The sequence below is a fragment of the Antechinus flavipes genome, chromosome 1 (assembly GCF_016432865.1).
Source record: "Antechinus flavipes isolate AdamAnt ecotype Samford, QLD, Australia chromosome 1, AdamAnt_v2, whole genome shotgun sequence".
NCBI classification, from domain to species: Eukaryota; Metazoa; Chordata; class Mammalia; order Dasyuromorphia; family Dasyuridae; genus Antechinus; species Antechinus flavipes.
The window spans coordinates 59542291-59560042 of record NC_067398.1 but is presented as its reverse complement, the minus strand read 5'-3'; the positions used below and the strand labels follow the sequence as shown (position 1 = coordinate 59560042).

The window sequence follows — 17752 nt, the reverse complement described above, 5'->3', positions numbered from 1 at the left end:
CAGGACAACATGGTAAGGCAAGCACTACCATCCCATTTTACAGATAAGTAAACTGAGGCTTTGAAAAGGTTGTGGTCACACAGTCATTCCTCATTGTGTGAAAAAGCATCTTAAACTGAGACTCTTTGCTTCCTCCAAGCTGCTCTCAGCCTGACTCATAGGACTGAGGCTAGAGTTTGCTGTCCCTCCAACTCCCACCCAAGCAGACCGAAGTTGGCAGCTTCCATGAGGAGCAGGTGGGGTCTGGGCATTTTTCCTCCCAAGCAGTATGCTGGTTAATGGCCTATTTCCTGGGGCCCCTCCAGGTGGCAGCAGCTGGTGGGTATTTGTCTCCAAGCTCAGCTGGCCCTGGCTTCTGTTTGTCCTTGGAAGTTGTCCTGGGCTTCCCAGCCTCACAGAACCCAAATCTTCTGGTTTAAAGGAAACGCGTTGGTAGAGAGCACACACTGACTCCTTTCTCCCCAAAGAGGCCATTAGCCAGGATCAGAACTTGCTGCCTACTTCTCCTGATGCAGAGAAAAGAACAAGAGGCAAGGGGGGCTGAAGACTAAGGTTCAAATCCTACGCCATTCATTCATTTTGTCTCTCTTGTTCTCTGCTTCCTCTTTTGCAAAATAAGGGAGTTTGGAGTTGCTTCTGGAGTCAGAAGGGAATACAGAGGTCACAAACCTTTATTTCACAGAAGAAGAAATCCATAGAGATCATGGTGATCCCCAAGGATCCCCCATAGCTCATAAGAGGTATCCTGATTTCAAATCAAACCTGAAATTGAATGGGTCTTTGGCCTAGATCTCCACATTGGCCATTTTCTCCCTGATAATTTTCATTACTACATACAAATAACTTTCCCCATCTGAGCCTCAATTTCCTTTTGGTAAAGTGAGCCAATGGAGTCATCCTTGGGCTCCTCCTCTGCTTTCTGGTGTTTACACAGAGGCTAAGCTGAGTTTGAGCCCTCTGTAGCAGAGGAAAAGGAGGAGAACAAGGCAGCCTTGTGTGAACACACAGCCTTTTTCTCAACAAGAAAAGGAAACAAGTTGGATTGAAGTGGGGCTACTTGTCTGAGTGTGACATTATTGCTTCAAGAGAGACCATGGGATTTCTGCTCAGTGCAATGAAGGTCATCTTCCTATGGTCACTGGCGGAAAGCTCAATGGGCCACAGCAGATAGGCCGGTGAAAGACCAGAACCTATGCAAGTGGAATCTTATTAAGTCTTGCTCCATTCCATGCCATCTTCCAAGCAGCTGATTTTCTTAAAGCACAGACCCAACTATGGTTCACCTTTTCCATAAATTTCTGTGGCTGCATTGTATAGCATATTGGGTTTTGGATTCAAAAAGATCCAAGTTCAAATCTTGCTTTTGGTGACTGGGCAGGTCACTTAACTTTATTGAGTTTCAGTTATCTCAGCTATAAAATGGGGTTGATAATAATAAAACCTACTTCAGTGTTGTCATAAGAACCAAATGAGATGACAGGTGTGAAGCAAATTCCAGACTTTAAATGCTAGTTATTATTGATTGGTTGATCATGGACATTCAAGCCTGATCAATGACCTCATAGCTTTAAAGCTTTACATCATCTAGTTGAATCCTTTCATTCTCCAAATGAGGAAGTTGAGCCTCCCCTCCAAGGGAAAATGATTTTTTTCAAGGTCACACAGTTAGTAAACTCATGCTAAAACTAAAACTCAAGGTCTCCGATTCAGATCCCACTACTAGGGAAGATTCATTTTCACATTTATTATAACAGAGTCTTGTGCTATTCTCCAATTGTCGTGTGTGTGTGTGTGTGTGTGTGTGTACACACACACACACACACACACACACACACACACACACACACATATATATGTATATACATATATATATATATATATATATACACACACATATATATTCTCCTCAATATTCCTGTCAATTCCTTAAGGAAAGGATCTGGATCCACTCATGCTTCTCCTCTCTTCTTCAATCAATCAATAAGTTTTATGAAAAACCTACTCTGTGCCCATAATAGATATAAAGAGGAGTAGTAAAGAAAGAGAAAGGAAAGACAGAGCCTCTACTCACCTAGGACAATACACAAGGGTCCCCAAGAAGAGGCCACCATGAAGTAGAGTAGTTATAAATCCTAGGAGCTGGCAAGGTCATTAGTGGTCATCTAGTCCAATTCACTCATTTTTACAGATAAGGAAATTGAGGCTCAGAGCAATAAAGTGACCTCCATGCCCAAGGTCACACAAGTAGTGAATGTCAGAATCAGAATTTGAATACAAGCTCTCTGACTCAAAAAAAAAAAAAAATGTTCTTTCCATTGAAAAATCATGGAGGAATAGGAATAATAAGAGTAATGATTGACATTAAGTTTTAAGATTTGCAAAGTCTTTTACATTCATGAAACCACCCTGTAAGATAACTATCATGAGTATTATTCTCTTCTTTTAAACGAACATGGTATAGAGAACACATAACACTTGACATAAGGATGAGCTCATTGGCTTTTATAGAATTGGCTTTGTGATTTTCCTTGGTGTTTTTTCTAGAACCTATTTTGTAGAGAGATATGGGAGATACAGGAGAGAAATAGAAAATGGGGAGACTATTTAGAAATCTGTTGTTATCCTTCTGATTTCTTAGACTAAAAAATCGTTCCCTGGACACTACTCCCCATACATGTTGTTGTCTCACAAGTATGAGAAATAGTAAAAAAGGCTGCTGTAGAGTACTTGGAAAGAAGCAATGTGAAAGAAGGCTGGAAAGAGTCAGAGTAAGAGCCTGAAATGACAAAGAACCTCATCTTTATTCCTAAAAGTCACAGGAAGAACCTGGAGTAATTGTTCCCCCACTGGGGTGGGATACCATGGACACCTGCACTTTACCAAAATAATTTTACATTAGAATGTAAGCTCCTTGAAGGCAGGAACCGTTTCGATTTTGATTTATAGTCCTAGAGCAGAACCCATAATACTTAAAAACTTAATAAATGCTTCTGCCTTCATTCATTTATATTATGCACTATAATAGCTCAAACTAGACATGATGAAGACCTATAATACAGTAGTGGTCTACTGGGGGATTCAAGAGACAAAAATGAGACAGTAGAGAAACCATTGGCCTAAGAGTCAAGAGACTCTAGCCCTGCCTCTGCTGTTAACAAGCTATAGGACACTGTACAAATGACTTCTTTCCATGGCTCAGTTTCCTATTCTTTATAATGATAGACTTGACTCAATCCAGAGCTCTTCAAATGGCAACCATAAGTCTTTAAATAGATTTCAGGAGATACCTGAATTTTGCTGAGGGAAGGATGCTGCAGAGAAAGGGTAAGGAGCAGGAGTCAGGGAAATAACACCTTTATCTCAATATAATTGGTTTCCTTTGTAATCCTATACATTTGAAAACATTATTCTGAAAAAGGATCCATAGATTTTTACCAAATTGCCAAAGGGATCCAGGACCCCCCAAAAAGTGAAAAAACAATCCAGACTAGATGATCTCTGAAATCCATTCCAGTTTCTATTTGCAATGATTCAATGAAAAAATATTAATTTTTTCTTAGCATGAAAGATAGCATGACTAGTATCTAAAGAGCCAAACTCAAAGCCAGGAAGACTTCAGTTCTGGTTCAAGTTGTACCTTTGATACATTGGCTGTGTGATATCTGGCAAGTTACTTAACCCTTCAGTATACCAGTTAACTCTCCAAGATTCTATATGGTTTATAGAGAAAGGTGGTGACCTGCATTGGGAAAGGGAATTTCCTTACCCGGGAGTTCTTTATACCAGGGAAATCTCTGATTCAATACCAATTCCCATCCTATTTGTGAGCTTCCCACATGTACAGCATACAAAATCCTGATCTTTTTTCATGTAATTTTCATGGCAAACTGAGAACAGGAGGTGGGTCGGGAGGTACCAAGAGAGGACATGACCCATGCCAATTTTGCAGATAAATAGAATTTGGGCTGCTGACTGATTTTTTTTTTTTGTCAGCTCTCTGCAGGCTGTTTATAGTAGCAGCTTTGTGCCCATCACAGGAAATGACAGTCCTGGAACGGACACATCTTATTCCTGGTAATATTATTTCTTCTGCAGTATTGAGAGAGCACGAGGTTGGCCCGCTTGCCATCCACTCAATGGGCTTGTTGTTCAAAACGACATCGCTGCCTCTGGGTGACAGGAGGCCTTCCACGTGGTATTCTGCAGAAACAGCTTCTCCCATCCCCTCCCTGGAGTTTTTAGAGGATTTCAGCCAAAGAAAATCCATGAGGGACCAGAAAGAGAAAATATTATGGAACAAAATGTCATTCCAGTAGTCTGCCCATTGAATGCTGTCTCCCAGACTCCATTCCCTGATTCTATCATTATTGCCCAAGAAAAGCCACCATAGAGTTACATTGTCATCTGTACATCAGCAATTCATCTTATAGAACCCACAAAGGTTACCCTTCTCAATAGGAAAGGGAAGTGAGAAAAAAGAGGAAAAAGAAGAAAAGGGAAAGCAATAGCAGCAAAACTCATCTTGTACACATTCCTAGAAATGTAAAAGCTTTAAAGCACTTTCACAAATACCAACTCACTTGTTCCTCATAGAGTAGTTTTTATAAGTCCCATTCTACAGATGAGAGAGTTCAAGTCAGGATTTCTGAGAATGGAACTTTAGAGTTCGGTAAGATGTCAGAAATCATATAATCCAAGAGAATTGAACTGGCCAACGTCACACTACAAGTAAATAAAAGGAGATGAATTTGCACCCGGGTCTTCCAAGTCCAAATCTAAGGCACTGCCCTTACATTACTAGGTCATAGCCACTTCTCTATGGGCAGCAGTTTGTAATAGGGGCCTAACACCCAGGATGCTTAAGGCATCCTCTTATTAAAAACTATGCCATGTTGAACTGAGTCCATCCTAAGCATCCTGAGTCAGCTGGATCAAGGATGCTATTCAAATATGTCAGTATGAATGAGTTTTCTATTAATGGAGCCCCAGCAAGAACCACAAGCTGCATAAAAATGTAAATAACTAAACAAAGATGGAAAATGATTTTACAAATCAAATGTGGACATCACCAAATGAGACAGCCTCTCAAATAACCCACTGTCACCCATTGGACTACTGCTCCTTTGTCCAAGAAATCACGAATAGAGTACTGAACTTGGAATCAGGAAAAGCAGGATCAAATCCTTCCTCAGACACTTACTAGGAATGTAATCCTGGGAAAGACACAACCATCTTGAACATCCATTTCTTGTAAAAATAAAAGCACCTACTTGAAGACTGAATGAGAGAATTCTGCAAAGAACATTGCAAATCCCAAAGTCCTATATAAATGTCAACTATAATTATTATTCATGTAATTTTTCCTAGCAGAGCAAAGCTTTGAAAGTCTGTCCCACTCCGGTGATCACAAACAGCTTAGAGAACAATCTTTTTTTTATTATTTTTAATGAAGGCAGCAAAAACTTTCAGTGAACAAACAGGACTCAAAGCATTCTAGGTCTTATTTGAACTAGTGTTGTAGCAGAAAGACTTCACAGTCTTGGTGACGCAGATGCAATTGAAATACATAAGCGAAACGGCCTGCAAGGCATTGCTTTAAAATTAATTTTATGCTAATATCAGTTTCCTGTGTTCCTAACATTGAGAAAGGGACATCTGGAAACAACAAAAAGCAAAAGGATTTCAATCTACCAAGGTTTATCCAGGGTTTCGTAAGCAGGCGAAAGCAGATTTAAGGCTTTTAAGTCTGCTGAGATATAGTAGAAAGAGCCCAGATAGAATGGAGTCAGAGGCCAGATTTGATTCTTGACTCTGCTACTTACTAGCTATGGGCAGACCACTTAACTGCAAGGCTGTTACAGTAACTAGTCGCTTAGTAAGCCATCCCAAGAAAAGACAATCCTGGAATTACTTATTACTGATTATTTCTTCAGCAGTGCTGAAGAAGAGAACATGGGATCTTAGACATCAATTTACTTCCTTGAGCTTAGTTTTCTTATCTATAAAATGGGGCTAGCAATTCTCATTATTAATATGAAGAAGAAAGAGGACAAGAAGAAGGAAGGAGAAAAAGGAAGGAGGAGGAGAAGAAGAGAAGGAAAAGGAGAAGGAGAAGAAGGAGGAGAAGAAGGAGGAGGAAAAGGAGGAGGAAGAAGAGGAGGAGGAGGAGGAGAAGAAGAAAAAGAAGGAGAAGAAGAAGAAGAAGAAGAAGAAGAAGAAGAAGAAGAAGAAGAAGAGAAGAAGAAGAAGAAGAAGAAGAAGAAGAAGAAGAAGAAGAAGAAGAAGAAGAAAAAGAAAAAGGAGGAGGAGGGGAAGGAGGAGGAGGAGGAGGAAGAGGAGGAGAAAGTGAAACTGGTATTAATAAATTATTATTTTTGAGAATGTTTGCTGTTCCCACTCTTCTGGCCTTCTGGTCTCTTGAAAGCTGACCTCTGCACTTAAGGGCTTTATGCTCACACCTGGGCATGAAATGGCCATGTCAATCCTGATTCCCCTTACCTCCACATTTTTCAACACATCTGTGTCCAGATGGCATTTGGACACGCATTAGACACAGTGAAAAATCTCATGTCATCGAGTGAATATCTATCTGGGTCTGTCATGTTCAATGGACTATGGTAGATGTCCCTCCATGGTGATGAGTTTTCTCTCCTTTCCCCCCAGATCCCCTACAGTCTCAGGAAGGTGAACTGTGTGTTTATGGATAGGAACAAGAGAAAATAGCTGGGCAGATGGTGCATTGGCAATGCTAGTAGGAGATGGCTCCAGGCAGGGGACCATATACGTACTTTAGCTGCGAATTAACTAGAGGGGACTTTGCCATACACAGACTTGGCTGTTTCACTGCCAGGATGAAGAGATGCCCTTCTATCAAGCAGCCAGGCCACAAGAAGGGTTGCTTTCTATTTGCCTACATTGATCTTAAAGGGAGAGATTATTTACAGACCAAACATGGTCAGCAGAACCTTCTGGGTTTAAAAAAAATGCTATTCTTCCTTGTTAGGAGCTTCAAGGCCTTTGCAGCATCGCTCCCTCTGCAGTACCCAGCAGTCACTTGGCAAACAGGCCATTTCCCTCTCCTGGAAAGATAACTAGACCACAGGGTTGGGGTCTGGGACCAGCTGTTAGACTGATATCAGGCCCAAGATAGCGGCAGGGCAGCCTGTCCTTCTACCTCTGGAGGACACTGCAGTCGCCTTCAACTCTACTAACATCACTGCTGCCCTGGCTAGAGGTCATAGCCCACCTCTTCAGAGACCACATCTTTCCCCCTCCAAAGTCCTGAATGGCTGTCTCCTAAAGGCTTTTTCCATCTTGAAATCAAAATTGAAATCTTGCTGTCACTAGTGGTAAAAACTCTGAACAAGGACAAACACAATGAGTGACTCAAGACAAGGAGAGATGGCTGGATGTCCCTAAGACCTCTGCAGACTAACTCTTATATCAGAGATCATAGATTTAGAGCTAGAAGAGACCAGCTCATCCAATCTCCTCATTTTACAGAAGAAGAAACTGGGGTTCATATTGGTTATAAGATCCAAAATCCCATAAGATTTAGAGCTGGAACATCCCTTGTAGGTCCCAATACCCTCATTTTACAAATAAAATTCAGTGATTTGTCCAAAATTAAAACAGCATACACAGGGAAAAGCTGGTTTCTGAACTTAGGCCTCCAAATCCTATATCTCTTCTTCCTCTCTGTGCTTCCTTTTCCATCTCCTACCATCCAAGTTGCTCTGAGTTCCTGAAAGTATTTTCCCACAAATCCTTACACAACTCATTTCCATTCATCAAGCTTTTATTGTGTGCCAGACACTGTTTATTAGGCGCTTACTGTGTACTAAGAGCTAGGAGTACCAAAAAAAAAGGCAAAAAGCAGTCTAATGTCAATCAGATTTCAGAAGCTCAGTCTAATGGGGGAACATAGGAGCAGCTATGTAAAAGCAAGATATGTACAAGATGAATTAAGGGAAGTCTCAGAGGAAAGGCACTAAGATTAAAGAGAACAGGGGAAAACTCCTGTTGGAATTGGGACTTTTAGCTGAGACCTGAAGAAAGCCAGGAGGTCAAAAGGAGGAAAAGACACGGGATCCCATCATTGCAAAAGCACAAAACTGGATGTTGGTGTCCCAAAGAGCAAGGCCAGTGACACTTGTTCATAGAGTGCATGAAGGAGAAGGAAATATAAGACATGAAGGAAGGCTTTTAAAGCCAGACAGAAGATTTTACATTTAATTCTAAATGTAATAGGAAAGCCTTGGAGTTTATTGAATGAGAGAGTGACAACGTTAGATCTGTGTGTAAGGAAGGTCAGTTTGACCACTGATCAGAGGATGGACTGGAGTGGGGAGAGACATGACATAGGCAAACCTACCATCAGCTATTGCATTCCTAGTCCTAGGTGACTAGATAAAAGAGATCATTCTCTGCCTCATTTCTTACTTTTAATTTTTTTTTAGTCCATTTAATTTAATTTACTACTTTTTTACAGTATTTAATTACTGAATGGACATTGCTTCCAATGTTGTCAAAGTGACCTTAAAGACCTTGGTTTAAGAAGGCCCTAAAAGGGCAATCCCCAGTCCTCCTGATCTATATCTGGTCACTGGACCCAGATAGCTCTGGAGGAAAAAGTGAAGCTGGTAACTTTGCACAGCCCTCCCTCACTTCAGTCCAATTCACTTGCACATCGTAGCATCATCTCCCTGATGTCATGGTCCTCTTCAGAAAGGAAGGACAAACACATCCAAGCATGAAGTGATGAGGGTCTGCACCAGGGCAGTAACAGGGTCACAGGAGAGAAGGGGACATATGCAAAAGAGGTCATCAAGGGAAAAGCATCTGGATTTGGACACAGATTAGATACGGGGTGACAGAGAATGAGGAGTTTAGTATGATTCAAGTCTAGATAAATGGGAAGAGAGCCAAGTCATTTGTACAGGGGTTTGCCTTGGCAAGAAGAACCATATCTTTATATGAAACCCAGGTAAAGGAGGAAATAGTGAAGGAAGACTGGGTGAGAGGAGATAAGGAGGAAGGAAGAAATGTTTTCAGTGAAATATGAGGCAAGGTTTGTAGCTGGGATAGTGAAAGGAGAGGAGGCTGTGGGAGGTTTGAGGAAGGATTAGAGGGTTTGGAAAAACTGCTGCATTGAGTGGGATAGTGAATTGATTAGGAAAATGTAAAGGACTGCCTGGCGACTGTGAGGCTCATGCATTTGAGGTTGTTCAATATAAATTTGTAGCACTCTTGATGTGATTTCACGACAGCATCATTTTACAGCAGAAAGCAGCAGATTATGGGCTGTTTCTAGGCTGAGGCTTAGAAACACAAGATCTTCACATGTCCAAAGGGGCAAAAGGCTCCAAGAGAATGATATAGTTAAATGTACTTAAACTGATTCACCAAGGGGTGGAGATGGGGAAGGGGAGCAAGTGTTACCAGTGTAGACATTGTGCTAAAGCTCTGGGGAGACAAAAATCAATGAATTCTGCCTTCATGGAGTTTACATGGGGCAAGGGGTCAGTAGTAGAGATACAAGATATGCCGATTAATTGGGGAGGTGACATGCCTGCCAATAATAGCAGAGGTGAAGATCAGGGGAGATGGTACAAAGAGATATCCAAACAGGAATTGACTTTGTTCTTATTTAGTCTTTTCAGTCTTGTCTGACTCTTTAGGACCCTGTTTGGGGGTTTTCTTGGCAAGGATACTGGAGTGGTTTGACATTTCTTTCTCTAGTTCATTTTACAGATGAGGAAACTGAGGCAGAGTTAAGTGACTTGCCTATAATCATACAGCTAGTGAGGATGGATTTGAACTCATGAAGATGAATTTTCCTGATTTTCTCTCTTCACTGTGCCACCTAGCTGCCCCAAGTAAATCTCTACTAAAGTGTTTTAACCAAAACAGCTGACCTAAGGCCAGAAGACTGAGAAGGGTTGGGATTGGGGCAGGCTATGGACTATTTTTAGATCCCTGTCTCTGGTTAAAAACCTGGCCTTTTCTCCTCAAAGGATGTATATTCTTCCTGATAAGCATTCATCTTGGGTGTCATCTGAGTGGACTAGCCCATCCCCACATCCCCTTCCATGCCCTGGGATCCAGGATACGAGCACAATTGGCTACCCTGGACCTGTCCAACAGCAAATGGCCTTTCCCTAGGTCTGCAGCAGTGGACAGTGTAGGGCTGGGCTTTCAGAGGGGATACGTGCAGACAAATCTCCTGCCCTTGCAGGGAACAGAACAGCCTCTACCCACCTTTTCTCTACCCCCAACCCCAGCAGGATAAATAAATTAAGTCAAGGGAGGAAACACGAAAGGTGCCAAAAGAAACTTACAAATGTCCCAATGGGAGGCCCCACTTCTTCTGTCACGCAAGAGAAGTTCATTTATAAAAGCAACTAGCAGCATTAAAAGCCCCTTACATCAACCAGCACTGATTGTTTTCCAACTTCCTGCATCTACTGATTGAGCCTCACATTAGACTATAGGATATCACCCACATTTTACAGACAAAGTTACAGAGGCTCCAAGACTTGCCCAAGTTCCAAGAAATAAGAATCATTTGTCTTAATACTACTAACAAGTTGCCAAAGGCTGGATGAAGAGAACACTTGACTTGGCCAAAAGATCCAAGTTTGAATCTTGACTCCATCATTTATTTAGCTGGATCGGCATGGGTGGTCTCTTTCCCTCCTTGATTGCTACAATTGCCTCATCTCTAAAATGAGAGGACGGATAGAATCCAGTAAAATGTTACTTATAAATGTTGAAAAACATTCTCAATTCAGCAGCCAAACAAAAATGGCAGATGGGGGTGGGCTAGTTTGACAACCACCAAACTAGATCATCAGCTTCTAAGGACCTTCCACCTTTCAATTACTGATGCTACGATCACTACCAATTTGAAAGACTTCAGGTTCTAGAGTCTGTACTTCAGATGTTTGGACCTGAGTGGATTTGCTTGGAAGAGGCTTCTGGGAAGATATGAATTGGAACTAAGTTTAGGAGAAGGGGGAGGGGGAAATAGAGACAGGTGACTGGAATGGAGAAGGCTTCTGGAAAAGACAAATGGCCCCCTGCAGACCTGTTAGAGACTCAGCTATTTAAGCTTGTCCTTCTCCTTTTCCTTGGCCCTACCCGTCCAGATATTTCTGAGGGAGGGGAAAAGGGATCCAAGTGTGTCTCATTCCACTCAATGTCTTTGGGGTGGGCTTGTCCCCACTGCTGGGGAGTGGGTACTTGAGATTTTGCAGCTACCACCGATGTTGCCCAGGGCTGAGATAAGTACCTGGTATTTTAATGACTTTTGACTCCTGCTGGCAGGGATTGCTCCCCAGGTGACAGAATGCTCTGTCACTCCAAAGGTTAGAGGGCCTGAATTTATCAGCACAGCTTGGCAGCTCATTACTGCCTTCTCTGTCACCCCCTCCCAATGTCTTTACCACCATAGACTGGGGAGGGGAGATGAAAGGAAGAGGCCTTTGTCTAGTAGCCAACCAATCACTGCAACTGAGTATGGAGGAAGGAAAAGAGGCCTCTCTCTAGCTCTCTGGATTATTGAATAACTCACAGCTTCCCCCAGTGGGATCTACCACTGAGACTCGATGCTTGCTTCAGGGGAAAGCACAGTGTTGGATGTCAGGAGAGCCCCAGCTTCCGAGGACTACGTATCCATGAAGACTCCCCTCTCTTTTCTCTTCCTCCAAACTCAGAAGTCTTCTTAAACTTCATCTCAAAGCCGACTAAATGCAGGGTCCCTCTCTCTTTCTCTGGGGGAAGGAGGAGAGGAGTTATTTATCCACGTTGTGATAAATGTTCTTCCTCTGGACTTGGGAAGTCTGTGTTAGCTCTAAGCACGTCACTGAGAAAACCAGGAGAGAGACTCCAGGCCCTGAAGGGGATGTTCAGAGTCTGATCTGACAAGAATGGGAGAGCTGGTAGGGAGGAGGAGGTGCAGGGACAATAGGACGATTGTATTCTGTTTGAGAAATATTGGTTAATAATGCAAAGTACCATGCTAGGTGCTGAAGATACCAGGATGTAGAAGATGCCAGGGCAAGAGCACTGAATCTGGGTCCTTGGACTCTGGTCTCAATGATTTAAGTGCTTTCACACTTATTTCTCATTTAGTACAGAATGCCCAAAGCCTTGAATACCCTAAGAAGTCATGGATAGGATAGTGGATAGAGAGCTAGCTTCAGACTCAGGAAGAATTGGGTTCAAATCCTATCTTTGACACACACAGTATCCCTGGACAAGTCGTTTAGCTATAAAAGCTCTAGGCAACTCTCTAAGACTCTTAGTTACACAGAAACTACCAACCTGAATTAATATAGGGTTCATTTTCATCTAAGAGTTTCATATACTGTGAGTAAACTATGGATCTCAATTTCTTAGAAAAAAAAAATCAGACCACTTATGAATATAACCCAGGGAGAAACCACTTATTTGGCCCAGAATTTCCTCTTATTCTAATCCAATCCTGACTAAATTCTAAACCCTAAACCTCTGACCGTCCTGATCACTGAGCTGCCATATTCCCTGGGTTCCTCTTCACTGCATTCTGTTTGGAGTCGACTCCCATCCCACACTGTGTACTCTTGGGCTTCTTAACATGATTGTGCCTCAGTTTCTTCATCTATAAATGAGAAATTTGGATCAGACAAGGTCTAAGGTGCCTTCCAGCTTGACGCACTTAGCACAGTGCCTGGCACAAAGTGGGTGCTTTGTAAATAGTTATTGATTGATTAGTGCTGTGAGTTGAACCCCTTTCCCAAAGGAGACATGATGATAAAGGGAAAAGGTAAAGACAGTTTCTATGACTTCAAAAACAAAACTGAGATTGAACAGACCAAGACTCAGATAAATCAAGGCTCTAAGTTATAAGACTAGTTCTAAGCCTCCAGATTCCTATTTCAGTGTTTTTCCTTCAAGACACACTGTCACCAACTGATTTTAGGAATATCCCAAAGCACTATAAATAGAGCTGTTAAAAAAATAAACTCTCAGTTATCTCTTTTGGTTCCTATGATTGGTCCCACCTTTGTTTAAAGGACTTAGGGTATTTCAGCTTGGTGTCAAGCTGAAAGGAGCTACCAAAGATTCTTTAACCTTGTTTGTTTCATGAACCTTATGACATTTAGTGAAGCCTATGAACCTCTTCTAAGAATAATTTTTAACTGCATAAAATAAAATACATAACATAAAATAAACCAACTATACTGAAATAGCAAAATATCTTTTAAATTTTAATATAGTGATATATCTGGCAGTGGCCTGTTTACATCATTTCAAGATCTTTACAGCTATAATATGATATGAAAATATTCATGATTTCTACTGCTAACAGTCACAGTTATTACTGTGACTGTTACTACTGATATTTGTTGTATATAAATGTCTATATTTGTAATTAAAAGAAATGCTGAGTTTCAGTTAGAGGTTAATGAAAATAAATATAGGCTTTTGTACCTATCCAAGTTTGTGTTTAAAAAAAAAAAAAACTTTGCCCAAGTCCAATCCTTTTATTTTATTAAACACAAATAAGTGATTTGCCTACCCACACATATTATAAAAGAATTAGGATCCATGCCTGATCAATCAATTAATCAATAAGGATTTAATCAGCATCTACTGTGTTCAAATTCTCTGACTCAGAAATGAGGGCTTGTTTGGTGTCCAGGAGTCACTTCTTCCACTTTATGTTATCATCCTTGAATTTTAAGTATGGTTTTAGGTCTCCTTAAGCCCTGACATGGCACCATGCCATACGGAGTGGATAGAGTTTGGGGCTTGGAGCCAGGAGGAACCAAGTTCAAATCCTGCCTCCAACACTTACTCTCTGGGTAACTTGAGAAAATAACATGGTCTCTCATTGTTCCAGTGCTCGATACTCCTTATTTATCTATAAAATAGGGAGGTGAGATCTAACGGCTTTGAAGTTCCCTCTTAGCCTTTCATCTGTGATCCCTAAACAATTTAAAGGAGCTGAATGACACACGTTCAGTTTTCACACGTGTGCATTAAGCACAGAATTTTAATGACTCACACTGGCTAGGCAATAGTTCTTTCCAATCACAACTTTGGATAACCTAATGTTAATTGGCCTGGCTTATCCAAAAGTCCCCTGGGCCTCTGTTCTCAGACCTTCTAGTATACCCCAAATTTGAGGTGCTTATGAATGAACCAAAAGAATATCAGCAAATTGAGGTGAAAAGCATCCTGGATTTATAGTCCAAAGGCCTGTTAGCCAAAGCTACAGCAGACAACTGGGGCTTTTTCCTAATTCAACATCAAGGAGGTACTTTTCCTTCAGTGGCAGTTGTCTACTCACCCCAGTCCCAGGCTGCATGATGTCACCCTTGAAGTTTTCATTCCTTTTCAGGTCTTATCAGGTCCCAAAGGTATCAGTGATTTGATATCACGGATCCTAGAGCTAGACCCTATAATGTTTTGGCTTCCCTCTCTCAAGGCAAAATTATATCCAAAAGGGGCAGACAGTCATCTATTGTACCTTACCCCCATTAATTTGCCCTTATAAATAGAATCTCTAGTGATAGCTCCTCTGAATTAAAATCCTGGCTGTGGTGCTTAAAATCAATCGATTAGTTAATCAATAAGACATTAGGTACCAGCTATGTAGCCATAGCCAGCAGGCTACCATAATAGGTGCTGGAGATAGAAAGACAAGACAAAAAATGAAGCAGTCCCTGTTCTTAAGTCATTACATGCTATTGTTGAGACAACCAACGTGTGTGTGTGTGTGTGTATGTTCAGAATAAGAATAACATAAATATAAGGTAATTGTATATAAAGTAGCTGAGACACTAAGTAGTACAGTGGATGGAGTGCCTGACCTGGAATCAAGAAGATTCATCTTCCTGAGTTCAAATCTGGCCTCAGACACTTCCTAGCTGGGTGACCCTGGGCAAGTCCTTATTTGCCTCAGTTTCCTCATCTATAAAATGAACTAGAGAAAGAAATGGTAAACCGGTCCAGTGTCTTTGTCAAGAAAATCCCAAATGGGGGCCTAGAAGCTGAACACAACTGAAAAATGACTGAATAATTAGGGAAGAAGGTGATCTGCATTTAAAAGAGGGGAACCAAGAAAGATTTCATGTAGAAGGCAGTGCTTGAGTTGAAGGAAGTAAGGACTTCTGTGTGGTAGAGATGAGGAGATAGTACATTCCAGGAACGGGAAGGGGCCAATGCAATGGCTTCTAGATGGGATGGAGTGCCATGTGAAGAGCAGAGACAGCATGTACATTTATAAGCATATATAGACTAAATATATACAGAATAAAGATAAACACCATGTAGGGAAAGAAAAAGCCGAGAGGAAGGATCACACATGTGGACAAATCATTTCCCCTCTGAAAATTTCAGCCTCTTCATCTGTAAAATGAGGGAATTCAATTAAATAATTACTAGGACTCCTTTGGACCTAAAATCCTATTCTCTGAGATCAACTGTGTATATTGATCTAAAATGTACCTAAAAAGAGAAAGAAAGTACATGGCCATGAAACCCTTTAATTCCCAACCATTCATGTCTTCACATTTCTGAAAATCTATGTGCAATGTTATGGTTCAGGAAGCTTCACATCTTAGTGGCCACTTCCAGGAGTTGCTGGGGGCAGAAAAGGTCTACATCTGGTGGCTGTGCTCCTGGAGGCAGACCCCAGAGTGATATCATTGGCTAACCCACGTGTGTGCTGAGTGTGTTTGATGTCTGATCATTTGTCTCATCCCCAACTCTTGGTGACATACAGTAACTCTTTTTTTTTCCCACTCTGCTATTATCCCAGGAGCTCCCTGGAAACCAGAAGCAGCCTCTCCACTGATCACTACAGGTATCGTTCCCCTCTATCCCCAGTACATTCACCTCCCACCATTTCAACCCCATACACTTGGGCTAGAGGCAACAGAGTCAACTTTGAACCAGATTTGGGAATTGGGAAAATAGAGGAATGGATGAGAGGAAAGACATGGATTTATAACAATTTCAAGGCAGTCTCCTTAGCCCAGTAGAAGTGATGTCCCTTCCCAGAATTGATGGGACCTCCAAAGATAAGCTAGCTATTATGGGTTGGATTACACTGCTAAAAACTTAACCTAGACATTTGTATCTTTTTGCCTCTGTTTCCCATCTGCCTCATTCCCCAAGGTTTTTTGGAGAGGGATATAAAGAAAAAAGGGGAAAACTGTCTCTTCAGAGATCTGATCATCTTTTTTTATAAAAAGGAGAAAATTAGTTCCTCCATGAACACATACATTCAGTTTAGTTAACTTTTGAGATTTCCAAACCTGGAAGAAAATATATCCCTAAAAAGTGGGAGAGGAAGGAGGAGGGAAGCTAGGTGGTTAAGTAAATAAAGTGATCTTCCTGGAGCCATGAAGACTCCTCTTCATGAGTTCAAATGTAACCTTAGATACTTGCTATTTGTGACTGTAGGCAAGTCACTTAATCCTGTTTGCCTCAGTTTCCTCATATGTAAAATTATCTGGAGAAGGAAATGGTAAACCCCTCCATCATCTTTGCCAAGAAAATGGAGTCATGAAAGAGTCAAACATAACTGAAATAACTGAACAACAAGAGGAATAAACAGAGAATTCCTGAGGAAACAATTATAAGATATGTTGTAGGTTTACCTACAATGAAAATATGATAAGGCAGAATTGTTTTCCATGCCTCCTTCTTTGTCTGTCTGATTCTTTCCCTTTTCATCGTTACCTTCCCCGGTGGGAAGTAACAATGTCCCTGGTGTCTCCATGCTTCCCCCCCACCAAAATGTTCCAACCAAAATGTTGCCTTCCTGTGCCTCATGCTAGAGACCTTGACTTTCCTCATGTCCCATTAAAATGACCCATCCTTTCTGGAACTCTCTGAGAGATAATTGGCTGATATGGTAAATTAAACTGTTAATGGATTTATATTTGGTCAATAATTAACTGAAGGCTCATAATAGCTCATAATAGTTTGATCTATTACTATAGAAGGAAATCAGAACCAATAATAACTCCCACTAACATGAATGAGGACTGAAGAAGTAAGTTTCCTTATAATAATCTCATTAGATGGCCAGTACAAATTTCATTATCTGTGTTTTACAGATGAAGAAAGCTCAGAGAAATTACTGACCTATGCTCCCTGATGTATGAAGTATCAGGATCCAAACTCAGATTCTAAATCTAATCTCCTTTCCACTGACATAATGCTGCCCTTTTTAATACCGTGCCCTAAGTCAAGGGCATGAAGCTATAGTGGTGGACTTTCTATCACCATAACTTATTGATAGGAGAGAGATTTGATTTAAAAAAAAAGTACCTTTCATTTCCCCTACATCATACCCAGAGATGACAGCCTATTCAATCAATGTGGTCCTGGTAAAATGTTGTAAGAGAAATGTAGGCTCATTACTTTCAAGTATTATATATTAGAAACTAAGGCATAAATGAGTCCTAACAATAATGTGAAGGAAATCAACTTAAAACATCATAATTCATGGTAAGCTCTCAAAAAACTATGAATTTGTGAGTAAGTTACTAAATATAGTCAAGTCTGCAGTTTATCATTCTGTTAAAGCAAATTTCCTACAACCCACAAGTCAACAGTCAGAATGATATTCCTGCATATTGAGGGAACCATTTAGACAACATAGCATAGATGAAAGAGCACCAGACTTGGAGTCTGATTCTTTGCAATCAAATGTTCTAGGTTCAAATCCCAGTTCTGATGCTTTGGAGTC

General features: G+C 41.0%; 1 protein-coding gene across 3 annotated transcripts in view; it reads left to right on the top strand.

Moving 5' to 3' along the window:
• The window catches only part of IQSEC1 (IQ motif and Sec7 domain ArfGEF 1), a 751998-nt gene that overhangs the window by 499634 nt on the left and 234612 nt on the right, over positions 1–17752 (top strand). Inside the window, exon 1 of one of the 3 annotated variants that reach the window (XM_051983682.1) lies at positions 15840–15856. The exons of the other annotated variants lie outside the window; for them this stretch is intronic. The gene's annotated coding sequence lies outside the window, so the exon portion shown is untranslated. Of the gene's footprint in view, positions 1–15839; positions 15857–17752 lie in introns of those variants that run through there. 3 annotated transcript variants of the gene reach the window in all.